This window comes from Dasypus novemcinctus, chromosome 19 (assembly GCF_030445035.2).
Source record: "Dasypus novemcinctus isolate mDasNov1 chromosome 19, mDasNov1.1.hap2, whole genome shotgun sequence".
NCBI classification, from domain to species: domain Eukaryota; kingdom Metazoa; phylum Chordata; class Mammalia; order Cingulata; family Dasypodidae; genus Dasypus; species Dasypus novemcinctus.
In genome coordinates this window covers 31,455,339-31,470,495 of record NC_080691.1, presented here as the reverse complement: position 1 = coordinate 31,470,495, position 15,157 = coordinate 31,455,339, and the positions used below count along the sequence as shown (strand labels likewise).

The 15,157-nt window shown below is 46.0% G+C and overlaps 1 long non-coding RNA gene across 1 annotated transcript in view; it reads left to right on the top strand.

Moving 5' to 3' along the window:
• LOC131274585 (uncharacterized) overlaps positions 1 to 14,632 on the top strand; it is a 66,867-nt gene extending 52,235 nt beyond the window's left edge. The window contains exons 5-7 of the long non-coding RNA XR_009181850.2: positions 3,523 to 3,848; positions 5,381 to 5,493; positions 6,098 to 14,632. This is a non-coding gene — a long non-coding RNA (uncharacterized lncRNA). The remainder of the gene's footprint in view (positions 1 to 3,522; positions 3,849 to 5,380; positions 5,494 to 6,097) is intronic.
• The last annotated feature ends 525 nt before the right edge of the window (positions 14,633 to 15,157 follow it).

Genomic DNA, 15,157 nt, shown 5'->3' with positions numbered 1-15,157 from the left:
AGAGGGTAGAGTGAGTTTATTTATGAATCTCAAAAAGAGAGATTATGTTTGTAAACTAATGCATTTCTCTGGGTATGTTACCCTTTGAACACACTAGATTCAGCTGACATGTCTTGATTAAATTACCTGTTAGGATTGGTGCTTTGACTTGAGCATTCAGTAGGGCAGACTCAGGATTGAGTCACCAGCCCTTTGATGGGCTGATAGAAATGGACACTCAGTTAAGAAGACACCCAGAAGACTCAGGAAGAGAGCAAGAGCTCCAAGGACACAGCAGAGGAGAGAACTGTGATCCCACAGCCCTAGGAAGCCCAAAAAGAAACAAGCCCCATGCCAGGATATAACTGAAAGAGAGGAAGGCTGAACCCTCTCATAGATGGCCTGCTGTCAATCTTCAACATGAGGCAACTGAGTTTGGTGAGCAAACAAACTTGAGTTGGACTCCTTAGGGCCTTGTAACTATAAGATTTACCCCAAATAATTTCCCTTTATAAAAGCCAACAGATTTCTTGTACTTTGTATCAGCACCCCTTTGGCTGCCTAATACACCTGGCATCACCTGTCTTTCTCCTCCCCTACCACTCACCTTTGCCTATAAAATCCCTCATTGACATTCTTACTTGGACCTGGTTGTGGGCAGTTTCCCCCAGTTCCTTCCTTGGGCATGCAGAGTAAATCACCTTCTCAATGAGGGACATTTTTCACCTTTGTGTAAAAGATAAGGCTGGCCCTTCTCTTGGAAATAGCCGTGCTTATGGTAACACTATTAAACATTTTTCTGCTACTGTGAAATGAATCATATGTAAAGAATGGTTCATACAATGAATATTTACAATTTAAACAACTGTTTAAATGGAAAAACGTCCACCTGTTCCTACATCTCTAACCCCAGCTTCAAGCATATCCATCTGTCCATCTCCCCACATAATCAGCATCCTGACCACGGCATAGAAAATTCCATTGTTTTCCACATGGTTGGAATCCTCTTTTACTTAGATGAAAGATCCTTGGAAGTGTCTGTGCCAAGCAAGTACACCGAGGTTGTGTTCCAAGCGCCTGGGTATGGTTAGCATGCAGAATGTATTCTCTATCCTCATTCTCAGTGATTTCAATGAAGTTGCACAACTAGATCAATCCTGGGTACAAATAATATTTTTTACTGTTTCATTGTAAAATATGTTTCTTTTAGTTCTTTACATTTTATTTTTTAGCATAAACTTCACAGAATGGAGGTAAATCTGAAGTGTGTTTCTAGAGGACATCTTAGGGAAACAGATATAGCTCAAGCAGTTGGGCACCCACCTACCATATAGGAGGTCCTGGGTTAGATTTCTGGTGTGTCCTCAAGAGGATGATCAAGACAGTGATCTGACACAAGGGCTAGTATGGCAAGCTGATGCAGCAAAAAGACATAGATGATGCAACCAAGAGACACAGTGAGGAAACACTATGCGAGACACAACAAACAGGGAACAGATGTGTGTCAAGTGATTGGGTGCCTACCTCCCACAGGGAATGTCTCAGGTTTTATTCCCAATACCTCCTAAAGAAGAAGACAAACAGAGAGCAAACAATGAGTACAACAATGACGGGGGAGGGATATAAATCTTTAAAAAAAAAAGACAAAGAGGAAGGGATTTTAGAGTTTGGAGGTAGGGATTTTACTGGAGACCTCTACATGGCAGCACCAGGAGACATACTTCCATCCCATCTCCACAACCAGGCCCACTCCCCAATGTGCTGGCAACTGAAGAGCTCACCTGCTCTGCCGCTTCATTAGTGAGGTTTCCATTTGGGTGATGTGCTACATGGAAGGACACCTGTAAAAATATAATGTAAACCATTATCCACATGGTGGAGCAGTGCTCCAAAATGCATTCACCAAATGCAGTGAATGTCCAACGATGATGAAAGAGGTTGTTGATGGAGGAGCGGGGTGAGGGGGTGCGGATATATGAGGATCTCTTATATTTTTTGAATGTAACATTCAGAAAAATAGAGAAAAAGTTAATGAGAAAAGTTCATGGAGATCTGGAAGAGTAAAGGATGTCCTCTTAGCTTCTATAGAGAAAGCACACAAGCTCTGTGTCTGTATAACAAACATTTCCTCCTCATCAACCCTAGTCCTCACTGCGAATATTTGCTGAGTGACCTCAGAACCCTTCTCACCATGGTTTACAGACCACAGGTCTTAAGCCTTAGAGAGGTGGAGCTGTGGGGTGGGCTGTTATCGCAAAAGATCAACCTCAGGTAGTGGTCATCCCCCTATTTCTATATCCATCCACCTATTCTTATTGGAGTCAGGTTGATGAGCACTTTCCCATTCATTGTAAGATCTCACATCTCTATTTAGTATTTTGACCTTGCATCATTTTCTAGGAGCCTCTTGAAACCCAGTCTTTGCTTGGAGTCAAGAGAAATTTACTGAGGAATGAGGTGAGCACAGAGCACAGGCTAAAAGGATGTGCAGAGCCCACTGTGCACAGTACAGAGCCAGTGTCCTCCTCTGTGAGGAGAAGGAGGCCAGTGTGAGGAAAGCCCCTGGACAGAGGCCTCAGGGAGAGAGGATGTCAGCTGCTCTTCATTCTCAACCTCATCAATATGACACAGGAGCAGATGTGACCCTGTGGGATTCACTGAGGTTTCCCCTCTCTCCACAATGAACACTCCTTGGGTTTCTCTGCAGGTTTTGCTCCTTCAATGACTTTTCCAAATCCCTGTTCACTCTTCTTGCTCTCCCACCTTCCTCCAGAGCTCATCCCCTGTCTAATTTACCCTTAGAGGAAGTTTGCCACCAGGGGTCATGGTGAGACCAGAATTGGCTGCTCAGAGTGTCCCACAGAAAAAAGGTGGCTCTGGGAGTTGGGTGACAGTGAGCCAGAGGGAGGTAAGGAAGGTCATGGAGAGGAAGAACATAAGAGCAGGGATAGTGGTTTACTAAGGAAAAATTCAACTGTGTACATCAGTCTGAGATATGAACTGAGGAAAGTTTTCAAATTCTGTGGGGTTGCTTGGTGGCCAGAGTGTGTGACAGAGATGAGGAGGAAACTCAAGACCCTTGTGGATGCTTGAGGATGGGTCTGTGACTTTAGTCATTACAAGAGCAGGGCCGTGCCATTGAACAGGGCTGATGTTGACAGAACTGCCCCTGGGGAAATTCCTTTATCTAATGGAGGCATCTGTGGATGGACGCTGATTAAGACATGATAAGATGTTTGCATTTTGGCACCAGGTTCACTCACCCCAGTTCAGGGACTCAACAGGGACAGCCTTGAGCAGAGGTCAAGGAGGGCTGTGGACTTCTCTGAGGGGTTGTGGTAAGAGCAGGGCTCACTGGTGGAGTCATCCACACACACATTCAGCTGCACTGTGTTCACAGAGACCATCCTGAGAGCTCCTTGCTCACTGCCCAGGTGAGACACCCTTTAACGGAGAATGGGTGACCCCTTCCTTTACTCCTCTCCTGTCCCAGTCCCATTGGGAACCTGGTCCTGAACTCACCATCTTTCTTTTCCTTTTCAGGGTCCTGGGCTCAGTCTACCCTCACTCAGCCCTTCTCACAGTCCAGGGCTCCAGGACAGATGGTCACCCTCTTCTGTGCTGGAAGCAGCAGCGACATTGTTTTTGGATATGTGTCTTGGTATGAACAGCACCCAGGCAAGATCCCCAAACTCTGCATTTACGAAGTCAGCAAAGGCCCCTCAGGGATCCCTGGTCACCTCTCAGTCTCCAGGTCTGGTAACATGGCCTCCCTGAGCATCTCCAGGCTTAAGCCCAAGGACGAGGCTGATGACCACTGCATGGCTTACATGAGCAGCCGCACTTTCCACAGTGCTCCAAGTTCACGGGCAAGTGAGACCAAAACCCATCCTGAGCCTTCCTTGCTAATTAAATCTCTTATTCATTTGATCTTTTTTTTTTAAAGATTATTTATTTATTTCCCCTTCCCGCCCCCCACCCCGATTCTCTATTCTCTGTGTCTATTTGCTGCGTCTTCGTTGTCCACTTCTGTTATTGTCAGTGGCATGGGAATCTGTGTTTCTTTTTGCTGTGTCATCTTGTGTCGTCTCTCCATGTGGGCGGCACCATTCATAGGCAGGCTGCTCTTTGGTGCTGGGCAACTGTCCTTATGGGGCGCACTCCTTGCGCATGGGGGTCCCCTACTCGGGGACACCCCTGCATGGCATGGCACACCTTGCACGCATCAGCACTGCGCATGGGCCAGCTCCACACCGGTCAAGGAGGCCCGGGGTTTGAACCGTGGACCTCCCATGTGGTAGATGGACGCCCTAGCCACTGGACCAAGTCTGCTATTTTATTTTGAAATAATTACTAACTTATCCAAAATTACCAACCAAATATAAAACAACTCCTATATTTCCTTCAGTTTTATAAGTTTTTAACATTTTACCACCTGTCTTATCATTCTTTGTCTTTTTCTTTGTGAGTCTCTCACTCTCACCAAATATTTATCGATAAACACAAAGTATTCAGTTTCTTAACTACTCCAGACTACCTTCTATACATCATGACAGTTTCCCAGTAAAAAGTATTTCTGTAGGTAATTCACAAAGATAAAGTCTCTTTTTTCAAAAAATGATCTTTTTAAAGGGCATAATGGAGTGATTTCACAATATCCACAGGCAGTACAGCCATTGCCACTATTTAATTTTAGAACATTTCAACACCCCCCAAAAAAGACTCCATCCCAAATAGTGGTCATTCCCCATTTCCCCATCCTTCAGCACCAGGGGATGTAAATAATTCATTTTTTGTCTCTATGGATGTGCCTTTCCTGAACATTTGTTATAAAGGTTTTATACAGTATGTCATTCTTTGTGTTTCTGTTCCTTTTCTTAAGACAATATTTTCTAGACTTCTCTATGTTGTGGTAGGAATGAATTGTTCATTCTGTTTTATGGTCCAATAATATTCCATTTTATGGCTATGCCATGTTTGTTAATCCATTCACCCATTGATGGCCTTATTATTATTATTTACCCTTTCATATAGAATCTTTGGATTCAGGAAACCTTTCTTATTGAGATATTGGAGATCTGATCACTACCATGACTTCACATTTGAAAAAGGAGGAAGCAAACCAGTACTTCCCTCTAGGGCTTTCTCTAGGAGAGGCCAAGGCTGCTCTGTGACACTCTTTGAGCCTCCCGAGGAGCCCCATGTTGAAGGCATCTCCTTCCTTCTACCTGGTGTCTGGACAGGCCCTGGGTGTGTGGGAGGGGTCAGGGAAGGTGGTACTGGGCCTTGGTCAGTATCATCAGGTCAGAGTGAGACAGCTTGGTCATGCACTTGGCTTTGTTCTTTTATTTTCCAGTTTCTTTATTAATAATACTGTGACTTTGTTCCCATCACCTCCAAGGCCATAGAGGCTGCTCTTTCACCTTGTGCCAATCATTTCTCATGGAAACTTTCTCCAGTTCTGCATGTGTTCTGTGGCACAAGAGTTCTACACAGATAAAGATGGAAATTCAGGTACAACTCACCTTTTAAATCATTTTTTATTATGAAATATATTCTATAAAAGAAAGTGAATGAAATGAACCTTGACAATTCACACAATTATCATATATGGAAACACATATCCCCATTCCTACACCTATTTCCCAGAGTCTCTTCCTGAACATATCCCTCCTTTTTCTCCCCAAGGATGCTGTATCTTGAATTTGGCACTTACCAATCCATTTCATTTCTTTACCTTCTTTCCACCTAGGGATGTCCACCCAAACCAATTGTTTATACTTTTGAATATTGTGTATCAACCAACAAACCAGCTGAGTAATCAAAGGCATTGTAACTTTAGGCCAGGTTCCCAGAGATATGAACCTCAACTGAGACTGTGGTCACAGTGACATTTGGGGTCCCTGAAATTAATATCTGCTTTGAATCAGTATCATGTTGTGGGGTCAGTGTCTGTCTGAGCTTCCCTGGGGTTTCCAGAGTCCAAAACCAGGGTAGAGTCAGGAAACTCCATAGGTGGACCTCAGGCTTGACTGGGTGGGGGCCTCCTACCTGGCTCCTGATGGGAACCTTTTCAGGACATCAGTTGCCCCATGTTTTATGCTCCTTCATTCTACAGGGAACCCAGGAAAAGCCTGAAACACTTCTGCGGAAGAAGAAAAGATGATATTTCATGGCCGAGGGATGCATCAGAGCATGAAGGGGAAGAAAGAAACTCTTCATATCATGGTCAAGACAAACCCAGTACAGACTGGAATGTTCTCCTAAGAATCTATGCCAGTCACACCCAGGAATTACATCCCATAATTACCTCCTCTAGAACTATCGTGCACACCACCCTTTGAAGAGACTGACCATGATTTACCAGGTGAAACAATGGACTGCCCGGAGGGAGTTGGCTTGTAGCATATCTCTATGCTCTCTCATAACCCAGCCCATGACACCCCTCACTTTCTCTGGATCTATAACATAGACTTACATGCCAGTAGCCCCCTTTGGGAGAATCACAGCAGACTCCTAGGTTTTTGGAGCAAAACCCTGCCATCCTCTGCAGATAAAGTACTCTCCTTTTGAGAAACAGTTTTTGTTATGTTCCTGGGCCTCAGTGGAAATCAAATGCTTAACCCTGGGACAGCAAGTCACCATGAGAACTGACTTGCCAGCATGAACTGGGTGTAGTCTGACCCACAAAGCCATAAAGTTTGGGTGTGCACAGCACTACCCCTTATGAAGTGGCAGTGTGATATACAAGACTGGGTTCAAGCCAGACCTGAAGGCACAAGTAAGTTATATGAAGTGGTTCAAATGCCCATGTTCCTCCCCAACTCCCACTGTATTACCTTCTCCTTCCCAGCCCAACGCTATGGCTTCTTGGAGAGTTCCAACAAGGAGTTGAGGAAAAGAATATTAAGGTCCAGTTAACAGACAGTTTTGTATGATATATAGGTAGCATCTATAAGTGGACAGTTGCAGCACTGCAGTCCAATTCTGGGACACCCCTGAAAAACAGTGTTGAAGGGAAATCCATCCAGTGGGCAGTAGTTAGAGCAGTATATCTGGCTGTTCATTTTGCCTGGAGGGAGAAATGGTCAGATTTGCATTTGTACAATGATTCATGAGCTGTGAGCCATGGTTTGGCAGAATGGTCAGGGACAAGGAGAGAGCACGATTGGAAAATTGATTCACACAGGGCATTCATTGCAGGATGAAAAGTGATAATGAAAGAGCAGTGAACCCAGACATGGAGGAGAATTGTGGTTAATAGTGCAATGGCAAGAATGTCCTTCTGCAAACTTGAATAGATGGATGTCTCTATTGCTGGGTGGTGAGGATGTGGAGAAGCATTGGATGAATAAAATTAATGTAACCTGTGAAGTACAGTTAAGAGCAATACTATAATATCCTTGTATCAGTGCCATAGATGTACTGCATTAATAATAGGAGACATAGGAAAAACAAGCCGGATGCATGCTATGGATAATCGTGATAATAGTCAGATGAAACTATCTCATAATCTGTAACACATGTTCCACAATGATGTGGTGTATTGGTGAAGGGGTGTTGCGTGGGATTTCCACATGTATGCCTGACTGTTTTCTAAGTTCATGACTTCTGTAATGACATTATATATTTTTAAAAGGGATTGTGAAAGAGAAAGGAGTGATGCAGGCAAAACAACAAATGTACAGAAATGAGAGATGTTGCGTCCGTACGTATTAATCCCTTTGGTGGAAATGACCATATGGCAGGCCCAGAAGCAGGTGTTTGAGGGAATTGGTTCCAGATGGAGAGAACAGGTTGCCCTCAGTTTTATTGCCTGGCTAACCCTGGTTCGGGGCCTCCCCTTATCCTCCCTGGCTGCTCCTTCCCTCTGAGGGGGTCACTTCTCATTCCATTAGCCTCTGCTACCCTCTTCAGTTGCATACAACTCCCCCTCCTGACCTGCCCCTGCCCCAAATCTTCCCATTAGCATCTTCCCAGGCTCCTTCCTCCTTTACTCATGATCATCTGTGGACTCTAATATCCATCATCATCATCCTTTTCTGGGCATTGCATAACCCCAACATCAGGCCCTCCACACTATGGTACTTTGCTCTGTTCCATGCCCAGGCCCAGCCCAGGAGGCCAGGCCCAGAGGCTCTGTCAGAAGCTATGGGGACATCATGGCCAACATCCTCTGAGGACTTCCTACCCTGGTCAGGCAGGTCGACTTCAGGGGACCAGACTGAGCCCTCTCAGTCCCCCTCAGATGCTCCTGAAATAGGCCAGTAGGACAACGTAGGAGACACCACAAAACCCAAGCCTCTGTTAAGAATCTCTGTTGAGAACCTCTGGAGCTTTTCTCAGGTATTTCCTCCTGGCTGGACCCCACCCCCTTGCCCAAATTTCCTTTCATGGGTAAAGGCCTTTAGGACTCAATAGTATCAAATCCTTGCTGCCTGTTCCATTTATCATTTGAATTGGATAGCTGGGTGTGCCAAAGTAAAACTGAAGAGTCGATTTGAACATTGAGCAAAGACTTTCATTCATTCATTCACCCATTCATTCATTTCATTTATAATCCTTTTAAGGGAGCCAAATTTCTAGAAGAACTAGTTCAGTCTTAAAAAAAAAAAAAGAAAAGAAAGAAAGAAAGAAAATAGAAAACAGGTAATATCTAAAGAAGAAAGTCAGAAATTTCTGTTATTTTTTTCTCTTTGGTAAAAGTGGTTCTATCTCATTTGAATAACAAGCTGCCTACAGAGAGCAATGTTGCCATGAAATTGAGGTTGAGATGTCAGCACTTGGCCTGTAATGTGATGGAAGCATCCATTCTTTTTGGACAGGCTATGAAACTGCAGTTTGAAAGGCCCAGTCGCAGGGGAATGCTGTTTATGTCAAATGGGGGGTGAGAGCAGTGATGAAGCTCACAATGACAGAGGCACATGGGGAAGTGAAACACAAAAGCTGATCCATTGACTGTGTCTCTCACTTCCTTCAACCCCCAGGAGGATTAAAGACAGACATTGGGCAGATGTGACTCAGTTTGCCTAAAAGCAAGACTTTTAGGCTGACCATTCCTCCCAGTCTTCCAAAAGTTGTTCTTCAAAGGTGGGCTTTTGGCTGACAACACCTGCCAGCCCTGGTGTTTTCTGGGCTGCATTAATCCACAGAAGGGTGCTATTTCAGGTAGGACCCTAAGACCCAAGGTTCATGGGCAAACCAGTGTCATGGACTCTGTGGCATCCATATGGCACATCTCTTCAGAGATGATACCCTCCTCCCTGCAACTCTGGGATCCCAAACCAGTCAAAGCATTCACCCTCAGTGTGCCCCATGGTTGCCCAAAACTGCATGCTAAGATTGGGGTCACAGTGACATTTTGGGTCTCTAAATTAATGTCAGTTCTGAGTCAGTGTCTAATAATCCCTGAGTGTCTGATCATTTCCTTTTCTCATGGGGAAAGCTGGGAGGAAGATGAACAGTATAAAGTTGGGGAAGCATAGCAGGGTGCCTTCTGAAGAAGATCCAGGCATCCCTTCAGTCAGGGTTTCCAGGTCTGTAAATGATCCTGATTTTGGAATTGACTGAGGGGGCATGACTCTGTTTTTTGGCACTTGATCTAAAATCCTTCTCTTATACAAATCAAGAAAGGATTGAGTAGATTTTCTATTTCACTTACACATATCCCACAATCCCCTACCCAATATCATAGGTTTCTGCAGGGCAGACTCTTGTGACTGCTGCTTTGCGTCTAGGGTCATTACACTAGCCACGCCTACTTGGTCTTTGTCAAGTGCTGCCACTTAGCTCCTGACACCCTGGCATTCCATCATCCCTGTTGTGTGGGAAAATTTCTTTCAAAAAAATCAAACACAAAGAGTTTCATAGATGCTATATAAAAGTATTAATAACCTGCCAATACTTGGAGACATTGCTGCCATGGATGCCTCATTTTGGGCAAGAGGAATGTGTTGCCTTGGGCTTGACTCACCACCTGCTCAAAAGTCACACTTAAGAGTTCTCAATGAGGGGAAATTCTCAGATTACATTACCAAACTGTAAGGGAGTCTTGAGCTACTGTGGCATTTTGCTTTTTCCATTGTTTAGTGCTTGGTGTGTGAGTTGTTTGAGAAATAAATTATCATGAAAGGCAGTGGCTTGAAAGAAGAATAACTGTTTATTCCTAGAATCCATTCAGTTCATGTGGGAAAAATACCCTCTACAACAGTCTCCCGCATTTAAAATATCTCCCGAATATTGGTTTTTTTTTTCACTTCAACATGGAAAACCACCGTGCCTGGCAGCAGCTCACAGGGCGGAGAGGTGAGATAACAGATGACACAATCTGAGGAGACCTCAAAGTGGACTTTTTTTGGCCAGTGTTTTTGTTGCTTCTTCCTGAGGCCCCAGTCCCCACCTGGTCTAGCCTGAGGCTCAGTGCATGCATTCCCTGTAGCTAAAGCTCCCTTTTGGGAGCCGCTGAATTTGGAGTCTTTTTCTCCTCTTTGGGAGGGCATCCCAGGGGCTGGTCTTCCTCTTGCACCTTTCAGGGGTCCTTCCTGCCCCTTTGTCTTTCTCTTGTGTGTAATCCAATGAAGGGCCCTCCGTAAGATGTTTCTTCTGGGTTGCTGTGTGTTTTCCAGGCCTGATGGGATCATGGAAGAAAGTGTGTCAGGAAAATCTCTGATCTGGGTGAGGGGCTTCTCTTCCCTTGGCCTTGGGGATCCCTCAGCTCTTTCTCTGGTTGACATTTTCTAAGGAGGAGTTTAGATTGTCCTCCTATTGGAGAAGTGGCTGCAACGTGGTCTGATTATAGTGCTTCTTTGTACGGAGGGCTAAGAGAGGTCCTCCTGCCACAGGTGGCTCTCCCTGGTCTCCCTATAGGACCCACCACCTGAGAAGTGGCCAGGCCCCCACTGGCTCCTCCCTGGGCATGGCCTGAGAGGCCCCAGAAGCAAACCTACCTGATTCTAGGTTTAATTCCACTGGGCTGGCCTGGAGTTGTGGCTCTATGTCCATAGTGGTTTCAACCCCATAGGACAGGAGGTTAGTTGTGCTGCTCAAAGTTGTAGCAGCAGTAGCCAGGTGTGCAGGGGTCAGGGGTAGAGGGCGACTGCCCAGTACACCCCTGCACAGGCTAGGATTGGCCCTGATTTGACTGGGATAAATTAAGGGGAGGGAGAAGGAACATGAGTGAGGTAGAGGGATGCCTCTTGCCCATGCCCTCTGTAGATGTCCTAAAGGCACAGCGGGCAGAGGGGAGAGGCAAGGCAAGGCAAGGGAAGGGGTGGGCAGGGGCAGGGAGCAGGACAGGGTTGTGGGGGAGGAAAGGGAGGAACAGAGGGCTGGCAGGTGGAATGGGCCACAAGCCACCTGGGGCAGAGATGGAAGAGCTGCCGGTGGGGATGACAGGAACATTGGGAAGACAGAAAAAGAGGTGCAGAGTGGGGGAACCCAGGATGCAGGGGTGAGTGGGCCCGGGGTAAAGGTCAAAAACAAGGTTGGGAATGTGGGGGGCAGTGCCAGGGAGGATTGTGGAAAGAGGGAAATGGCCAGTGGTGGTGAGGAGGGGGTGGCCAGAGTAGAATAAGGGAGGAAGGAGTAAAAGGGAGGGAAAGAGGAAGGAAATGAAAGGACCAGGATGGTGCCTCCAAAGGGAGGGTGGGCTTCCCCAGACACCACCTGGAGGGAGGTTCTCACCCCCAGCAGTGCTGCTGGGGCCTCCCACAGAGGGGCAGGTGGTTGTGCCCCCCGGAGGGAAGAGTGGGCCGCCAGAGGCAAGTCTCCCAGAGGACCCTGCCAGAGATCTCACAGGTGGGTCACTCTGTGGGTGTGGAGGTCGCCTGGCGGCCAGACACCAGGCCACCAAAGGGGTCCCAGATGGAGCAGCACCCTCCGCACAGTCCCCCTTTGGCGGGCAGTCATCCCGGGGAGGTGGAAAGGCCCACGGGTGACAGGTGACGTGACAGTGTCTGGCCGGTCCAGGTTCCTTGCGCAGGGGGCTGCAAGAAAGAAATCAGAGGCTTTAATTAGAGGAAGAAGGGGGCAGGGAGCCCTAGCAGGCCTGGCCGGGGAGGGGCTGCTGCTGCCTCCATCCAAACTGATTGCTTATGTCCCAGGGTTTCTTGTAGACATTTGACCCAATGCCCACAGCTTTCCTGTGCATTGTTCATCTCTATGGTCCCATCTCTTATCCACGTGAGAGTGCTCTGGGAACCTGGAGAGCACAGGCCATGCTCAGGAGGGGGAGCAGGAAAGAGGGAATAAACAGGAATCACCTTTTCCGAGGAGGACTCACACCTGGTGTCCCCACGGCGCCTCCCTGGCAAGCTCTCCAAGCTGGGAAATCAGGAGACTGGGTTACAGGTGGTGAGGGCAGGAGGAAAACACCTGCTCTGGGGCTGCATGCCATAGCCTGTTGGGTGAGGCTTCTAGAGAAATAGATTCTAGGAGATCCAAGACTGGGGAGATCATGTCCAATGGTCACGGGAAACAATGGAGGGGCTCACGCATGTTTAATGCAACCATTTCTCAAGGACTTTCCCACTAATTGTATCATGTGATCCCTACAAATGTCATGTTCATTAAACTGCAATAAAGCTATTTCACAGGAGGAATCTCAGGTTTAGTGTGATTAAACTCTTTGCCCCTAGCAGACCACACAATTCCTGCTTTCCCATTCCATCAAGATTTGTTGCACTGTATCGCACACACGTTGTATGTCCAGCCCCTTCCCTCTCTGTTTGTCAGGATGTGTGGAGGATGTGAGAGTGTCCCAAGGTCTGAGAGTCTTCCTTGTGTTCATGGCCTCTGGGACCTCTGCTCTCTGAGAGGGTCTTTAACAACTTTGACGGGCTCAGACTAGGAAGGTGACTTTGGCTGTGCAGGATTGAGGCTTTGGTTCACCCTTGGAGCAGGTGTGTTGGGAGAACAGAACCTTACCTGTTAATTCACCCTTTTCCTCGATTCTCTTGCCTCTGCGCTGACACTGTCAAACCAAAAAAGAAGATAGGATCTCATGGGATACAATCTCTGTCTTTTCAAGGAAACCTTCCAAACCCTATCCATCAATAACATATCATTTGTATTAGTCTGCTAAGCATTTTTAGGGAGTTAATTCCAATGATTATCTTTTCATCTTTGAATAACACATTTTTTTCTGGATGAGATATCGATTGATTTTGAGTCTTTTTTGAGAAGAGCCTCCTTCTGAAAGGACACAGAATCTCCACCCTAGAGGAGCAAGTGTGGCTCCACAGAAGGCTGCTGGTTCCTGATGTCTCAACTTGGACAAGAACATCTCATTGAGCCTTCCTGGGGTCAGCACTGCTCTCCACATCAGCCCTCCTACATGGAACCTGCTTGGCCAAGGGATACCTTCTGAGGGATATGGACAGTGAGCAAGTGTTGAGGGACTGTCTTTAGTTGAATACCCTGAACTTCTTAAAACTTACAATCCATAGCCACCAAAAATGTGTGAATTTATCCTGGAGCCCTCTGCCACACCCACATGGATGATTTATGAGTTTTGGAATGAAACAGTTGCCCCACTTCAAAATCGCCTTCCCCTACCTGCTCCCTAGATGATAGGCTCTTCTCTGTGAGAGGTTATTACTAAGGTGTCCCTCTGGGCCTACATAATGGGTGTAGAAAGTGGGAAGTGGGATAGGCAAAAACAGTGAGTCTCGACCATTAACTGATCCCAGGGTCCCTTACCTCACTCAAGTCCAGGTGTCTCTGGACTCCCCGAAATTTCACCTTCCTCTTCTTAGAGTGGGTCAAGATGTTTAAGAGCCCCTTTCCAAGGAAGAGGAAGAAGAGGGATCCTAGTACCCCAATGGCTGTGCTTTTGCTCAGCCACAGGATACTGAAAAGAATTACAATGAAAAGAAACACCTCCAAACTGCACACTCCACTGCTGCCTCAGGGAACTGGCACTGAGGAAGCACATTCCAGCCTAGAGTTCTGAGGTGACAGTACAGGGCTTCAAAGAGCCACAGTGGTTCAGTTGGTGGGGGAGGGGATGACCAGAGGAAGGTGTCCCCACAGCCCATCCCCCGCTACCTTGTTATCCTTTGACCCCACTGACACCCTTCCTCATCCTCTTGTTCTCTCCATAGTTTTCTTTGGCTTCCTATTTTACAAATACACACTTTACTCACTTCATTGGTATAATTTCAGTATAATTTTCCATTCCACTCTGGGCAGAAATATCTACTAACCAGTGTACTAATTCACCAATTCCATGACCATTGACAATGTGACTTTCTCCCAGAAATTTTGCTAAAACTCTTGATTTACACCTAGAGACTCGTCTTCTCTCAAGCCTAGTGGCCTGTTTTGTTGTTGTTGTTGTTTGCTTGCTTGCTTGCTTGTTTCTTTGTATGTGAGTGTGTGAAATACCCTAAAATATATCAGAGTTTCTCCCCATGATCACTACTGAAATTTTGGGTTAGATATTTCTTTTCTGTAATGTTTTTGGCCAGATTTTTCTTTTCAGTAGAGAATTTACCAGAATTGGCAGATCTTTTCTCCACCAGCTTTCTCCAGTTCAACTTCCCCATCAGCGTCTTGACCCAGGGAACTTACAATTCAAGCCATGTGCCTTATGTATTCTCCCTTGACTTCAGGAGCGTTCTTTGTTTTTCATTAAAGTCTCTTCAGAAAACTTGCCATTTAATGCTTAACTTAATATGATTAAAATTTTAATGTATTGAAGGATAACATTAGATTAAAATCAAGTATTAGAAAAATGAATATATTTATACAAATTTGGCATACTGAACACAATCATTTCCCACTCATAATAGTGTAAGCATAGAACCAAGATTTCACCAAAATTGTCAGAGACTATTTTTCATAATGATTATTGGGTGATAATGAGTTTGGTTGTGAAAGAAAAGTCCTTACTGACCACAGGAAAGGTCGAATTAAATGTCAAATTAATTATTCATGAAATCATGGGGCAATTAGTATTTTAAAGTATGGAGGTCAATAATGAATGTAAGAGCTGATAGTTTGAAGAAGTTGCTTCTGGGAAGCTGTTCTCAAGAAGTAACTGCAGGCGGTGGACTTGGCCCAGTGGTTAGGGCGTCTGTCTACCACATGGGAGGTCCGCAGTTCAAACCCGGGCCTCCTTGACCCGTGTGGAGCTGGCCCATGCACAGTGCTGATGCGTGCAAGGAGTGCCTTCCCA